Here is a 17,914-nt window from a genome sequence, read left to right as displayed (position 1 = left end):
TTAAGGACAAACGATACGCATGTATTTGTTGAGGAGTTTTTACGAAAACCAAAAGAGGTTTCTGGCAGTATTTTATTAACGTCAAGAAAGTCCTGCAGACGTTCCAATACTGCTGTGTTAGCGATCTTGGTTAGAGTGGGTACTAATGAAATTGGACGCTTACCTGCAGCGGTGCTCTGGTCACGACCGGGTTTTGGAATGGCAATAACTTTTATTACCTTTAAGCTCTCTTCCAAGGCTCCTCTCATCCACATGTCGTTGATCAAGGATATTATCTTTTCAGTTACTACGGGTTTGAAATTAGCCAGAAGCTCATAAGAAAGGTGGTCTTCCCCAGGGGCTGATGTCTTCTTTTTGGAAGCTAGAATTCTGTGCCACGACTCTTTAACAAGCAAGCCATTTGTAAGTAAACTTAGAGGTTCTTCATATGGTTGTGGATCGTGTGATCCAAAATGTGTATCCAGAAACGCCTCTGCCATAGCTTCGTCCTCATGTAATAGACAGTTTTCTTTTTTATAAAAACGTTTGCCGGTCAAACGTCCCACTTTCTGCCATAGTTCCTTCGAACTAGTGAAAGGGTTAAACTCATTGGAGAACTCTTCGAATTTCTTGCGTATCTCATCTCTTTTCCTCTTTTGGAAAATGGCTGCCTTTCGTTTAAAATCTAAGAGGTTATCTACTGTAGAGATCTGGTTGAATTTTTTTCTAGCCTCAGATTTGTCCTTCCATGCCTGGTCTACAACATCGGACCACCAGAACTTTGGGGTGTTTTTGCATTTCATTTTGCTTGACTTGTGTATGCTCTTCATTTTAGACGAAAGTTCAGAAAAGTTGTCAAATTCGTAGTGTTCTAATGCAGCCACTTCTTGGCGAATAAGTTTTTTGTTGTAGAAGTGCTTATTGTTGCGATGTGAGTTATTTTTCAACGAAATATTCATACACATATGGTGACTTCCAATTCCATGATCCAAAACCATCCAATGTACCGTATCTATCAAACTCGCAGAACACAGTGTTACGTCAATAGCAGTAGATCGCTGGTTCAGTTGTAAAGGGATGTATGTCTTGCTACCGTCGTTAATTACCAATAAATTGCTGTTATTTATTGCTTCAACAAGTTTCTCTCCTCTTGCATCACAGATATCATCTCCCCAGTCTGTGTGGTGAGCATTGAAATCACCACCCAGAATGATTTTTGCATTTTGCGCCAGGTAAGTAAAAATAACTTGAACGTCGGATTCGAAATCATGTATGTTGATCGATGGGCTGACATAGACAGAACAAAGTATTAAATCCAACTGCGTGATTCGAATACTAACTGTTTGTGTTAACGCAGAAAGGTGTTGGGGTGTTGGTAGTCTTTGGTAGCTTAGAGTATTTTGAAGTAAAATGCCTGCTCCTCCGTAATTATCGTTTCGAGAATGCGGTACAAAGTGGTAATTGGGAAAATTGTATTTATTGGTGTTTTCAAAATTTTCGTTAGTCCATGTCTCTGACAGTAAGGCAGCAGAAAAACCATCTCCAGACAAAATTCTTTGAATCTCTGCTTTATTTGTTACTAAACTTTGCACATTTGCTTGAAGAATTTTGAAATCAGTTTTTTGAGCCATTTTTATTTCGGGCAATTTTAATTGTAAGTTTTTATTTGGAGAGAGTTAACGCATTCGAGAGTCAAAGATAGTTAATTTTTATTCAAAACAACTGAATTTGCTAAGTTAAAATGTTTCTTTGTGCAATCTTTAAATAATGCTTTGACCTCTTCTTGTGGTCCTAATAGATTGATGAATTCAGAATAGAATGACATCATCCTTTCCTGGTAATTACGATCTAAATTTAATTGTGCTTGTCTTACCGCATTTTCCCATTTTTCGTCTACTTGAACCTTCTGTGGGTTGTTGAGTGCTGTACCACGGCCGCTTCCTGGTACTGGTGCAATTATTTCTTCTCGCTCCTCGAAAGTAGATTTAGCTTCTGACTTAGAGCGAGAATCTTCCGTTCTAGCTCTTTTGAAATTTTTATTCATTTGCTTCGGTTGATCCTTGTGTAGTTTTACAGCTGGCTGAATTTCCTGGCGTTCTTCGTTGGTCTTGATCCACGCTTCTCTCATGGCATCTTTCCTGGCAGCAAAATTTCCCCGCGTTACCTTGGCGAAACTTTCCATCGGTGTGGGAAACTCTTCCGCGTTCAGAAGTGGAGCATATGGATTACGATACGATGTAGATATCTGTTCCTTGGCCTCAGTATACGTCCAGTTTCGCTTCGACATAAGGATCTTTATGTCTTGCTGCCTTTTCCTTTCAGGGCAGTTGTTATCAAGAGAATTATGTTCGTTGCTTCGACAATGAGCGCACTTTTGGAGTTTCTGGCAATTTATAAACTGTTCTTCCTCCTCGTGCCGTTCTGCACAAATTTCGCAACGCTTTACGCCTTTGCAATTGGTCGTTTTGTGCCCAAATCGAAGACATTTGCCGCACAAAATGATTGATGGGGTGAATGGTCGGATTTTGGCGGAGCAACAAAAAAGTTTCACAGTCTCCGGTAATTGCTGTGATCTGAAGGTAATACGCACACGATTGATAGGTTCTTTCTCCTTACCTCTGAACATCCTGTTGATACTTAGGATTGGGACATCACACTCTATGTCACCCTTGATTTCTTCCAGGTCAATTTCGGTCGGGATTCCTGCTATTACACCAGTTATACAAATCAGGTGTCTAGGGATATAAGCCTTGTATCCTATTCCTTCCTTTTTGATCTGCTCAACCAATTTGTTCGCTTTCACGTAGCTGCTCAAAAAGACGATTATCTTCCTTTGACTAACATATTTCATGTCAGTAATAAAATTTTTGAAGCTTTCCATTTTTTTGAGTGCACTCCCGAGAGCAAATTTGTTCAACTTCCCGGAAGCTTTGTCGGCGGGTTCAAAATAAACGCGGTACGGTGCGGAGTCAGTAGCGGCATAAGAAATTTCCTCATATTCCCTTTCTTTCGGCTGTTGTTCATGGCTGTTTCCTGGGCTCCTGCTGGTTCCTGGCGGATCAGGGGGATCCTGTCCACCCTCCATCGTATGTGATAACCTCACTTTTCACTGGCGTCCTTTCGCCTTTCTTTTTCGGTTCACGATCTTCGATTTGATTTTTCCGAAATCAAATTATGGGAAAACACTTTTAAACTTGGTCGACACTGTTTTTCTACACGATACTCCCGAGAAAAAGCGTACTTCCGGTAATATTCGAATTTCAATATTCAAATTTTTCACGCGTAGTGGAAAAAAAACCTCCGATGCGCATACACGCTAAAACTTGAATGAAGGAAAGGAATTATTCGAACAATTTAGCGAACCGTTTGCCGAAAATTCGGTCAAAAAAAGCACGTGAAATCCTATGAATGAAAATATCAAAACAACCCCGAGTACAGTAGAGGCCGCTTAACGGCACAATTTGCACTGGAACAAATGCTCGTGACTGTTTTGGATGTTTCATAATCATCTCTCTTTACACAGAAAACATTATTTACCCACCTGGTAAGTATTTATAATGAACTAGGTTTTTTTTATGTCCACGCTTGTCCACGAAGAGGGGGGGAGGGTTTCGGGTCATGTCCACGTGGACATACTTCCTTTCAAAATATTTTCTAAATGTGAATAAATATTAAGATGTATAAATCAACATTTTAAAATTTCAAAGCTTTCCATTTTAAATTTAAAAAATTAGTAGCTATACCCCAACAAACATTTTTGCTGATTAAAAACGCCAATTCTCTGATCGTATTCTGTATTAAGGTGCTGGCTGATTGCTGTTTCAGCTTTCTGGCTGAAGTACGAAATACTTCAGCGCTGTTTAAGCGTGCAAGGAAGTTTTATTTCAGCCAATAGAAAGTAGGGGAAAATGGTTGAAGAATAACTCGTTCAGTCTTCGTCCAACCATTTTTGACACCATTCAAATTTGACAGCCTTCAGCTGTACAAGGGTAACTTCGAAAGCTCCTTTCAGCAATATCAAACTTCCTGTTATTCATGTCATAATAGCGAATGGATTAAAATAATTATCATTTAAATTATCTATAATTATTCGAAATTTCTCTCTTTGCTTGATAAAAAGGCCTAGCCGGGAAATTTACTTTTAATTTCGAAGCTATTTCAATTTCTTCATATGAAATTGACCTTGGTTGAGAGATATTTCGGTCGCTTAAGAGCGATACTTTTCTGATCCTTCGCAGAATGCCATAATTTTTGAGGTTTTTATCGTGCTCTTATTTGCTGCTTGGACTGCCATACAATCTATGAACCAAAATACGCGTACCTGGTAGCACACGCGTAAGTCATATTGTATTGATTTTTCTCAGTAAATATATGCAGCCAAGATGTTTCGTCTTTTCTGATTCAGCAATTTGTTGGTATTTATAGTCTTTCTAAAAAGATAATCGACAGAAAAACTTGCCAAAAGATGAAGGTATAAGTTGTTTTATTCATGGAACGTTGTTATTGATTTTATTTTAGGACCTACTCAATTTTTACGATAAACTTACGTTATCTTTATCTAAATATGTTATAAACATCATTTTAAACTTATTTTCATCAGTAAACAACCAGTAAAGTGAATAATACAAAGCAGATAGAGAGAATCAAATGATCAACTGACAAAAGAAAAGCCAAATACTGGACAGCTTTGCGGGTATATTTAATCCGCATGCGAAATATACTCGCAAGGCTGTCCCATAATTATTTTCTACTCCGCATCAACAATTTCCAAATCAAAAACACATTGGACGAAATTCTACAACAGTTATCTTAATATCTGTGAAGAAAGAAGTAGAAAAGGTAGAGTTTCAACCGAGAAATCCACGAAAGTTTATAAAAATCTTTAAAGCCGTTTTTCTCGGTTTGTTGTTTTTTCATATGGGACAGACTTGACGGCAGCGGCAGTATAGGTATTTAAAAAAAAAAGTATTTCAAATCTGTCCACGTGGACATCCGGGGAGGGGGGTAGGGGTTTGCCAACTGAACACGCTTGTCCACGGAGGGGAAGGAGGGGGTCAAAAAATCATTTTTTTTGTCCACGCGGTATCTGAACGGCTCCACAGGTCCAAAAAAAATCCACATGGTTGATTTTTTGGAATTCAACATGATCATTTTCGAATTTCATGGAAGGATTTCCATTCGAATTTTGTTTAAAATTAGCTGCTTTCTGCCTTTTTGCCTTTTAACTGAGACTCAGAGAGCCATTACATGTCTGGGTATTTGCGGTCTAAACAAAAAAAATCTGCGAAGTACCAGCTGAGTGTATCCAGTTACAAGAGTGGAACATCCGGCACAGCTGGACAGATCTTGTAATACATCACCTTTGGATTTACTGCTTTAAAGTTCTTGAAGTCAGCAAATGCGCCTGATAACAACATTATGATGCAACTGTAATATGAAAGCTAACCGTTTTAGGTGTGTGTTTGATTGGAAAATTGCTCGCTATCACAACTTCGCCTTGCACCTGATGGTTTCGTAACTGCTCAAACACGAATCAAATGACGATCATTACAGTGCATAAACATTGTCCAAATGGACGAATTAAGCAGTTTCACCCCTATCAATAAGCCGAGGCTAGTAGCGAAAGCCCATAAGTTATTGAAGCAATTAAAGTCGCAATCAGCATAATGTCGCCGTTCGTTGGGTGGCTGAGAAGACTTCGAGAAAATCCTCTCGCGTCTAGGAGTCATGTTACAGCTAGCAGCTAGCAGCTAGTTAACGCCTGAACGGAAAAAGTACTTTCTACTTATATCAGGTAGGTATCATGTAAATTTAACAGAAGAGAGCTAGAGGGCCGGAGCAGGGTTATTTGGAATTCTATACGCATAACGCATCGCCTCCGGTGCGCGTAGTTTACCCCGATGTAAGATTGTAATTGAACCGTTCGACATGTTAATCGCAATTTATTAAACGTTTTTCCGCGCTTCGCCACCAAATCATGGGCTAAAGAGATCGGGTCGATCGGGTTGGTCGAAAATTAACTGGAGCGAAAATTAAACTGGGTATAAGAAATATAACAGAAATTTATTCATAAGTGTAAAGAGGATTTGGACTGATTTAAAAAATTATTGATTTGACCGACAAAAAGGTTTAGTAAAAAGAAGAGTTTCAGTGAAAAACCAGAGCGTTTCACCGTATGTCCAAATTTATCAAAGTTATAAGCATTTTACTTAAAAAAGACTCATTCCTGCTGTGGTTGGGACGATTTCGTCCTGTATTTTCAACAGCTGAAATTACAGGTCAATTTCAGGACAGCAAAATAGCTCAGGAAAACAACTGTCAAATTGTCCGGGATGATCGAAACAGATTTTCCCTGTGACTTGGAGGGAGTTCTAGCGTTATCCTATAGGCTCGAGACGTTTCACTTCTAAAATTTATATGGAAAATTAGATTTTCAAATTAACGTTTATTTAGGGTAACGGACCAATTTTGGACCGCTTTGGGAAGTGGCTATGCTATTTTTTGAAATAAAAAAGTACATGTTACAATTTTTGACTACTTTATCCGTTCATTACGAAGATCAAGGCTTTTTCTATCGAAACATATCGTCGTTTGTTGCAATGTAACAAGATATAAGCCTAAAAACTCGTTTCTTGTAACATTGCTCTGGTCGGTATTTTGGACCACCAAGTTTCTATTTTGGACCACCCTTTAGACCTATTTTGGACCACCCTTAAACTAAATAAGTTTTTTTTCTAAATTTTGCTATATCTACGACAGCGATTGATGCGCAATTATGCCAATAATTCAGTTTATCTTTTCCTTTCTTATTCTTGTTGTCAAGTTTTGTTTGTTCATGTTAATTCGTCCCTGAACTAACTTTCTTCAATTTCTCCCCAGCCTCTATTTGAGTACACTTGTATGTTGAATATTTCCTACTAAAACCATCTGTTTTTTCTACAACTAATTATGCTTTAAAACAGTAATTTTCGATAAGAATTGAGTAAAAACAGAAAAAGTTCTCCGTTATAAAGTGTATTGAAATGTTTTGAAAATTCCAGCACACTGCAATCTCGACGAAATTTGTTCTGCAGTGTTAAATACTGGCCACTTGGCTTATTTTTAGGATCAATTTTTTAAACGCAAATCTTCTTCAGACGACCCAATGATAAGTTAAGAAAGTCTGACAACACCAAATTGATGCATTTTGACTTCCAAAACCTTAGTGGATTTGGTTTCGACTCAGTTCTGTAGAATTCGTAGATTCCAAAAAGATTCAAATGTGCGAGAATTATGCGATTTTTGTAACCATCTAAAAGCCAGTTTTCTTTTCGCTGAAGAATTCGCAAAAGTTCAGTTTTATCTTTGAAACAACTTTTGTGCTAAGAAATAAATTATCGTTGGAGTAAATTAATCAACAGTTTTCTTTTTCAATAATTGCATAACCACAGGGGCAGATCAACTTGAGTTTTAGTACTTTTTCGCTTGTAATTTTTACACATTTCAACAATTATTTTTCCTAAGTTTTCAATCACCTTAAGACTATCTCATAGCTATAGTTGAATATATTATATAAATTAGTCTACTATTAACTGAGATATTTCAACTGTTACAAATTTTAAACTCAGTTACATATTTGCCGATTTGTTGTCGGTTTTCCCCAACCCTTCTCTTAAACGGGGTTTATATTTCGTTTTTCTACCTAATCAACTATATTCTCGAAAATCAACCCTGTATGTTTGTAAGTTTTAGACCAAACTGTCAAAAAAATTTCATGAAACATAACAAATAATGACTTAATAAAAAATTGGTGCATGTCCAGTTTTTCATGTTTTTGTTTAAGCTGTAGTTTTGACAACAGTTGCCATTAATGTAGATTGTAAGATTAACTTGGTCTAAAGCATAATGCACAAAAAGTAAGTTAAAACACTAATGAATTGAAACTATAAATGGCTTGATTATATGCCAATTGAAATGAACCCGGTCTGAGGGCGATTTTGGGCTTTAGCGAGTTGTTTCAATATAATAAATAATACGAAAATTAATTTTTTTTATAAAAAGCGATTGAAATAGTGTGCATAATAAGTTTCATATCGCCGTACAACGTTTTATTGCGTTAATGAACATTTAACAGCAAATTTAATACGCATGTTATGTTGGGTGGTCCAAAATAAGTCCCTAAGGAAATAAGTAGGACCTATTTTCGACATGGCTCGAATTACGATTAAAACAAGTTTTTTTGATTCTGCGAGCATGCAAACTAGTTTTCAAGTGTTTTATCATAGCTGTGAACATGTTTGTAGTTGTTAAATTTATCACACCTAGGCAGAAAACTTCTTGAAAGTTGAGTCCAATAATGGCACTTCCTCCTGAAATTGGCTTGGTTTGGCCCAACTGTGAATAATCAAAACTTTATTTTCAATTGTCTATCTCTTATCAGCTTATTTAAATGGAATATTGGATATGATTAGAATCATAAGAATTAGCTTTAGCTATATTTGTTCAAAATTTTCATTATTTACATGATATATGAGAGAAAGATTGGAAAAAAGCTGCAAGGTGGTCCAAAATATGTACCCGGTCCAAAATAAGTCCGTTACCCTATTTTCATTTTATAAATATGGCGTCTCTAATGGTCCTCTTGGCACGTTGAGGCATTCATATATTTTGCCTGAAAAAATATGGAAAAATTTCAATTCTCAGTCATTAGGGATTCATTTTGAAAATCTTTTCAGCCCAACCACATACTTGCCGGTGAAATCGTGGCCTTCAGCAACTCCGCTTTTTTGGATAGACGGCTACACATGACGCGCTTAGTAGAAGAACGGATAGAAATTGGAGCCATTAGAGTACATAATAATAAAAAAAAGCCACATACTTTCTCTACAACGATCAAATCGACAGAGAACCAAAAAAAGATTGCCAGAAAAATAAAACATATACATTTAGAAATCACAACTGAAATTGATTTCTTGATGGATATATCGACTTAGCCCGTCATTCCGATATCTTAAAAATTACCTTATAGGGAACATCCATAAATGACGTAGCATTTGAGGGGGAGGGGGGGAGTTTGACTTTGTGTGACGATATGTGACGAGAGGGGGGGTAGGGGTTCAAGTAAAGCTACGTAGCTTTAATAAAATATCGAAAAAAAATCAAAATTGAGCAAACTTATGCCTAATTCAATCCAGTCTGAACCTGAACATGTAGCTTTTGACTCCTACTGCCCGACTGTTTTCAAGCGTATCAAGGAGCGTACATGCAAGAAATGCAATTTATATTTTGCTTCAAATGTTCTTCAAAAGAAGCATAGGAAAATCTACCTCGGATAGAAAGATTCGTCCAAAGCGAATTGAAGGAAAAAGAGGACACGAAGTGCTGGTCATCACTCCGGAGGAGGATAGAGAGTGAGTGGAGGCAGCTGACATCGCAGATGCAATTATTCCAGCCGAACAGACGATGGAGGAAAGCTGCCCAACGATTTCATTGGAATCCCGACTGGAGATAATTTGGACCGACGTAACTGATTGAATACTTACTAGCTATCCTATTTGTTGAAAGGAAGCTTGATTTTTTTTTGACTGATTGTTGCTTTTTTAAACTTCCATTTATAACTTCTTTCCCTTTTTTTGTTATTTTTTGTATTATTCTTGCAAAATGCTGATAATAAAAGTAAAAATTAAAAACCGATTTTTAAAAATTGGGGGGAGGGGGGGGCGGGAGTTTATTAAAGCTACGTTATTATCTAGGGGGGGTCTATGACTTTGTGACGAAATGCTACGAGGGGGGAGGGGGCGTATAAAAACTCAAAAAAAAGCTACGTCATTTATGGATGTTCCCATATATAGTTGCCTCCTTAAGTAGGTAATAAAACCATTAAAACGTTTGTTTCAAGAGCATACATCAAAAATGTGACCAAATAAGGAACACGTTTTTCATTATGTTCATAATTTTGCTATAGTCGAAGTGTGTGTAATTAAATTAGACTCATAGTCCCTTGTTATTTTTATATTTTGATGTTGAAAATCTGTATTGCAAATTTCTACATAAACAAAACAGGAATTTGAAACTATAATACTAAATCATTTTATTTTATGAGTTACTAGCTGACCCGGTGTGCTTTGCTACACCTTTCAAAATTTAATGATATTTTCAGAAATTATTCAAATTTTTATTGTTTTGTAGGCATTATGTTAAATCAAATTATAGCATAATTCATAAGCAACCGCTATAAAATAAGAGCTGCAGCTGGAGTTCGGAATTGCAGCACAAAGATAACATAAACTAATATTCTGAATCTTGATCTATTAATTTGTGTAAAAGATCTTTAAGCTTCGCCCTAAGGGGGTCTCAAACTAATCGTACGCAAACAATCCAACTCATAAAATATGGTTGTTTTTGCTTGATATGTTATGAATTTATGCTAAAAAACTGATAAAGGACCCTCTCCCCCTGTCCTCCTTTTCACCCCCTGCTGAATGGAGGTCGTGATCAGGAATTCGATACTAAACCGATCAGGAATTCAAATTGATTTCTGTTTGTAATGTGTCCTTTTTATGTTCACTTGACACTTTAATCAATTTGTTAGCAAACACCATTATTTGTGATCGTACCTTAGCATAAGATCAACTCTCTCTCTCGCAACATAGCGAACATCGCGGAGAGAGTTCACACAATAGTTTGTAAGCCATTTTAGATTTGAGTAGAATAGATCAATAAATTGAATTGAACGCACGGTATTTTACTTCTCTGCAATAAATCAAATTAGGGTTAGTTGCCCTACTTTGGACCCATTAAGCGGTGGTTTTTAAATAATCGAGGTTTTCTCACGAATGGACGGGAAATTTATATCCTCCAGGATGTTCATTTATAAGTCATGATCTTATCTGCAAGTTTCAATGAAAAATTTCAACATGGGTTTCGCCATTATTGAGAGATTTGCAAAGATATGGATGATTTAAATTTCCAACTTTGAACCTACTGTTCCTATTTTGGTACTGGACCGGTTCCTTTCATTGGACCTAGAACTAAAACTCCTTTAAAAAATTTGATTTTTCGAAAATTTATTGTAAATGTAAACTTAAATCAATTACTATCATAAAATAGTATTACAGCTTTTTAATACTTAAAAAAACTAATATTTCTGTTATGAATATCACAAACACTTTTATTCCCCGTCAGCTCTATCAGCAGAACGATAGCTGAAACTTGATTGTGTTTACTTACCTATAGTTTATTTGCGTAAATCTGGCAAAAATGTTGGAAATATTCAATATTGGTTCTGAATTATGCCCCAATTAAAAACTCGCAAAAATTGTTGATTTGTTGGTTTTGATACAAAGATTTGGTGACATCAGGTCTAAACATGAAACATCAAAGTCGAAAGTTTCCTATATTTGGACCCTTTGCAAATTTTCCGAGTATTCCATTGATTTTCATGAATTTTTGGAAAAATGGGAAGTATGGTTCATATTCTTCACAGTGGAAGTAATTTCCCTTTAAACTATGGCTTTGAAAGTAAAAAATCGTGATTTTCCCTTAAACACTCTAATTTCTCAATATGCGCCCCACTAAATGAGCTGTCTGATTTACCACTGATGAAGAGGTACATTTTTCAAAACGTTGAAAATTTTTATCAGAAAGACTTTTAATGGCAAAACACGGTATGGTAGGGTTCAGGAAGAATAAGAGTTCATTGTGTGCATAGGAATATCTTTATTTTATGCCAGCACAATGAATTATTTTCAATTTTCGGCATTTTAGGACTAAAGTAGGCTCTAGGTCCAAAGTAGGAGCACTCATCTAAGTTAAAGTCCAAGCAAGCGACTTTCTATACTAGTTCCGAACTCAGGTCCAATAGATCTTAGTAGTCGGCAAAACTGGAAAGACGTAATTGAAAGAAGCTCCGAATTTTTTTCAAATTTTTTAAAGTTTGTGCGTGTTTTTGTTTGCGCTTTAACTAAACAACGGCAACTGGAAGGGTCCTAAGGTACGAACCGGTCGAACAACACAAATGGCGATGTTGAAGGCACAAAGGAATTGATACTGAATATCTCAGAAGTCCGGAAAGTTGCTGAACAACATATCAAACACACAAAAAAAATCTGAGTTTTACATTTGATGTAAAATTTGATTTCATGTAAAATTCGGTCAGATGTGTTGTATATTATAACGCAGCCCTGAAAAAAACCATGCGTTCCCTCATTCGGGTCATTTTGTAGTAATTTTACATGACTTTTGCTTGAAACGATGTTTGGAATCAGACACGTTGCTATCGCGCACAGGGTGTGTCTTATTGTTTGCCAATTTTAATAAATATAAAAAAGTGAAATCCTTTTAACTATTTTCACCAAAAACAGATTATATTTTATTGCTAATTGTAAAAAAAAACACTTTAAAAATAGTAAATTACTCGATAGAATTTTGTTGAGTTTATTGGAGAAGTGATATTTGTTCTAAACAACAGTTTGCAACAACAACCTCTTGTTTTTGATTTTTAATAATTGAAAAAATATAGGAATAACTCTAACCGATAACATTGATACGAAATCTTACAATTAAAAATGAATAGCACAATAAGTAGTCAAACTTTTTGTTCAAATAAATATTGCACAAAAAGGTCAACAATATTCTCAATTTGTTGTTACAAAAAATTCAGCACAATAAAGCATTTTTTCTCTTTGTTCTTCGCTTTAAGTATAAACTTGTGAATTAAAAAAAAAAAACAAAATTCTTGGATTTATATTTAAGTGAATCGTTTTGAATTATTTTATATATTTACAAACAAATTACAAGCTTCATTACCCCTTCCTCACATTCGATCATTTTGCAAAAGACATTTCAAAGTACAACGAACAAATTACAAGTATTATTAATCAAAAGATATTCTAGATTAACTTAGTGCTATCTATTTTGAAAAGTAATGAAAAACTGTTTTCAAAATCATTCATCCAAAAAGTATTAACGAAACTGAAAGAACATTCAGATACACCCTGTAGCAGGATCGTTTCACAAACAAACACCGAACGGCCGACCGTAAGCAGCAAGTTCGATTTGATACGCGAAGAAAATGCTGTTTCAAATCTGGAGCTTGTGGATTTCAAGTTATCATAAACATTATGGACATCGTTTCAACCATTGTCATGCTTTGTTATTAAGCTGATGGCAAAATTTGATAAAATAATGATTTAAAAACTAAAAAGTAATAATGAGCCGGTACGGTTTCATTGTTATGGTCATGTAAATTCACAATGTCATTTTTTTCGTTTCGGGAATTTACATTACGTCATAAGTCATGTAAATTAAGTAGAAATAACTTGTTCCATTTATTTGCAAGTTATAACATGTAATTATTTAATACTGTGAAGCTAAGTATTTATTTTGTTATACCCAGATCATTTCTATTACAGTCGATTCTATGTAAAAGAATCTTATTCACTGTATTAATTATTCATTCGCTTTCAACAAGCAGGTAACCCTTTAAGATTCGGAATCTCGACGAAAATGTCACAGTAAAATTGATCATACATATTAAGCATTAGTGAGTATTCCGGATATTATTTGTTTTGAACTATCAATGTTTTGCGATTGAAGATAGAACATCACTCGTTCAAACTGTTAGTAAGTTGAACAAAATGATTCAAAAAATTATGGAAATGGGTGTTGCAAATAAATTTCATAACCCCATTTCTACTAAAGGTTAGCAAGAGAGTGTATCCTACGACTGTTGAATTAATAATAAAGTTATTTCAATGATCATCAGGATTGAGGCACCATAATCCATTAAAGATTGTTACCTCCAATAATGGAATCGCTCAAACAGAAACCTTTTTTTTTAAGATAAAGTATCGAATTACGGTGCCATGATTCAAGTTAGGAGAACAGATTGAACAAACAACAATAGAAAAAAAAATCGAGTATCGTAAGATTTTATTACAGAAATAATAAATTCTCATATGCTTCAAGAAGGATTGCGCGTCAAGCCGTTTACAATTCTTTAAAGGATATTTAAAATCGCTACTTTGATAAAACGACCTACATAATACCCGTTGGAACATAATTTTTTGCATTTTTTGTTTTTTTTTTCGTTTAATAGTGGAACTATTATAGAAAGAAACCGAATAAATTATATAAAATCTCGGTGAGGATTAAGGACTAACTAACTCTTCTTACATAAACTATTTTGTTAAGGTGAAGTTTAGACAGGGAAACATAAAAAACCATCATCAATTCAAAATACATTGTAACGATACTTGAATTTAATACAGGACATAACATGAGAAATTTGTTCTAGTTGATCGCACTAGTCAAAAGTGTCTCCTGATCATATCCTTTAACCCATACTTCCAAAAACAATTTTCTTGCTAGGATGCAGAGGTGACCTCGGTCCTTAAGCACAATATTGATCTTTCATCCCTTCCTCTCTTTTCCAAACTATCTTTTGACTACTAGGACGTGGCCGGCGCCGTTATTGTTTATTTATTTATTTATTTATTTATTTATTTCGCCAAACATCGTAGGCTACATATGTATTCTTAAAACTAGTAGTACAATCTTAATATTACTTTAAATACTACAATATTAGGTTCTTAAGTGCCTGTTGCCGTAAAAAGCACTTTTTAGCTGCTGTTTAGACATAGTAAAATCTATGTTCTGGTAGTTTTTATTATAATTCTTCATAAGACAATTGATTGGACTATTTTTACCATAATCAGTTCGAGCAGAGGTTAAAATAAACAGATTTCTAGTTCTCAACTGGCGACTCGGACAATAAAAGTTTAACTGATTTAGTAGATAAGTAGACTGAACACGCTGATTAATTATGTCGTTTACAAAGGAGATTGCAGCAAATTCTCTTCTAACAGTTAATGGTTCAATATTTATTAGTAAACAGCGTGATTCGTAGCTTGGTAATTGGCTCTGAGACCATCCTAGATTTCGTAAAGCAAATAGAACAAATTGTTTCTGAATGGATTCTAAACGGTTTTTATGAGAAATTTGAAAGGGAGACCACACAACGCTACAGTACTCAAGTATGGATCGGACATAAGCTGTGTACAATGTTTTTAATGTATATGGGTCTTGAAAATTATAACTAAAACGTTTTATAAAGCCAAGCATACTATTTGATTTTTGAATCACTGAGTTATAGTGATCTACAAAGGTAAGTTTTGAGTCCAATATAACACCTAGATCTCTGATCTTATTGATTCTCTCCACAGGCTCATTTCCTAATGTAACAATTTCATATGACGGATATTTTTTCCTTGTAAATACAATATGTGAACATTTTTTCACGTTTAGTTCAAGTAGACTTTTACTGCACCATTTGTAAAAAATATTTATTTCATTTTGAAACACCCTGAAATCTTCTTCGTTATTGACTATCATATAGAGCTTCATATCGTCTGCATATATAAGCACGTTTAGCTGGTTCAGTAAATAAGTAATGTCATTGACGTACAATATAAATAATAAGGGACCGAGATGGGAGCCTTGAGGCACACCAGATGTAACGGAGATGCTTTTCGAAAGTGAACCATTGAATCTAACAATTTGTTTACGGTTTGTCAAATACGACTCAATCCATTTCAGCAGTTGTGCACTGAATCCGTTTTTATGTAGTTTTAAAATTAACAAAGGGATGTCGATTCTATCAAAAGCTTTACTGAAGTCCGTGTATAGAGCCTGAACGGAATTTCCTTGATCCATGGAGTGGATATTATAAGAAACGAATTCAAGTAAATTAGTCGCTGTAGATCGTCCTTTAACAAATCCATGTTGCTTTTCAGTTATGAGTGTTTTTATTTGATTATATATTTTTTGATTCACTATTGCTTCAAAAAGTTTCGGTATGCACGATAAGATTGCTATACCCCGGTAATTTTTAATGTCAGACTTTTTCCCCGACTTGAAAATAGGTACAAGAAAAGATTCTTTCCATACTTGAGGAAAAACACCGGATTTCAACGATGAGTTGAACAATAGAAACAAGGGCATACTTCATTTACAAGATTTTTTAGAAGTAATGGAGGAATTCCATCAGGCCCGGGCCCTTTGGAGCTATCCAGGGAGCAAATTGATTTATGTATTTCCTCAAGGGTGATTGAATCTACCACAGTCAATGATGCTGAGTTGGAAATATAATCGAAAAACGCAGTGTCGCGATCGGCTTCCGAAAAACTGGTGTAAACGCTTTGGAAGAAATTGGCAAACAAATTACATATTTCGTGGGAATTATTACCGTTAGCGCTGTCCAAGTGCATACGAGATGGAAAATTATTACTTTTCAATTTGGAACTTACATACTTAAAGAAGCTTCTTGGGTTAGATTTAATGTTTTCCTCTGTTTTCCTATTATATTCTTCGAAGGAGGTATTAATGCATATGGCTAGTTGGTTGCATGCTTCTTGATATTCTAAACTGTTAGCTAGCGATGGTGTCTTTTTCCAGTTTTTATGCGCTTTCTGCTTTTTATTTCTAAGATGCTTTAGCTCTTTTGAAAACCATGGCGGATTTCTGTTATTATTCGTTCGTCGCTTTATTTTTATTGGGACATATTTACTTAAGATATTACCAAGAATGTTATAAAAAATAGCTACCTGATTGACAGTTTGGTTTTCGCTTTGAAATGATGATTGCCAATCAACTGATTGTAATTTAGTTTTAATCATCGTGTAATTTGCATGGAAAAAGTCAAGGGTCTCCTCATATTCGTATTCTGGTATTCCTTTGTTGTCAGAACATATTATTGAAAATTCGATAGCTGTATGAAAGATCTCATTTTTCCAAATTGGATTAGTAGCTTCCAAAATACAAAAGTCATCAGTCAAGTTTGAAAACAGTAAATCGAGATAGCGATTGCAGGCATTTTTCACATGATTTATTTGATTAAGACATAAGGTAGCAAGATTATCGAAAAGGAATTGTAATGTTTCATTATCTCCAAAAATCGGTAAGAGGATTGCCTCATTATCTTCATCGGGTAAAAATTGCAGATTCGATTGATTAAAATCGCCATACAGGTGAATTTTGAATTCGGGTTGGAAGCTTTTGAATATTTCTGTTATGCTCAGTAGAAACTTTTGGAAATAATCTTTACTGGCATATTCTGGAGGAAAGTAGATCGATCCAAAAATATGGGTTTCCTTGAAGATTTGAGCTTTTGCCCACACCTGCTCAAATTCTTTGTGCTTAGTTATTTCAATAAGCTCAGAATCGAAAGCAGAGCTTATTGCTACTACAACGCCTCCGCCTGATTTCTTGTCAGACAAATTGAAATTTCGGTCATCTCTGTAGACATTGTAACGCGATCCAAAAATTTCCTCGCTTTTTATACTATCATCCCAGCTTGTTTCGGTTCCTAAAATGATAGTATAATTACTTGCTACTAAATTTTTATGAATTGTGTTTAGTTTAGATGCGCTTCGCATTCTGTTAAAGTTTTGGCAATATGCCACAATTTCTTTATTATTAATAACTTGGTGATCGCGCGAACGAATGGTAACATGATCCGCATGGTTTATATTTACAGAAGAGCTAGTGCTTATATAGGCACGCGTCGGTTCGGCAGAAAATATGGGTTGTTATACATTACCGGGTTGAAATATAATGCCGATGGGTCGTGGTGACAGCACGGTGCAACTAGAGGTGCGGTGAATGGCTGATTGAAGGTAGCGTATGGATGAGCAGGTGGTACTGTCGTCATCGTGTTACTATTCTGGTATGTTGATGAGTTCGGAAGGTGTGGAGAGACCGGGGGTGGCGCAGGAATATTTGAAGGCCTTTTTCGATGCCGTGCACATTTGGTGAAGCAGAACTAGGGCCGGGGTTCAATGTTTCTCCCCGTTGGAAGTTGATGAAGGTCGGGATCTTCACTTTCGGAGTTGATTTTCTATTAAAAGCGACTTTTGCGGCAGCCAGTAGCTCTTTATCAGTAGTGGCTCTTGCTTTT

Source organism: Uranotaenia lowii, chromosome 2, assembly GCF_029784155.1.
Source record: "Uranotaenia lowii strain MFRU-FL chromosome 2, ASM2978415v1, whole genome shotgun sequence".
Lineage (NCBI taxonomy): Eukaryota > Metazoa > Arthropoda > Insecta > Diptera > Culicidae > Uranotaenia > Uranotaenia lowii.
The sequence above is the reverse complement of the archived record's forward strand: the minus strand, read 5'-3'. Positions refer to the sequence as shown.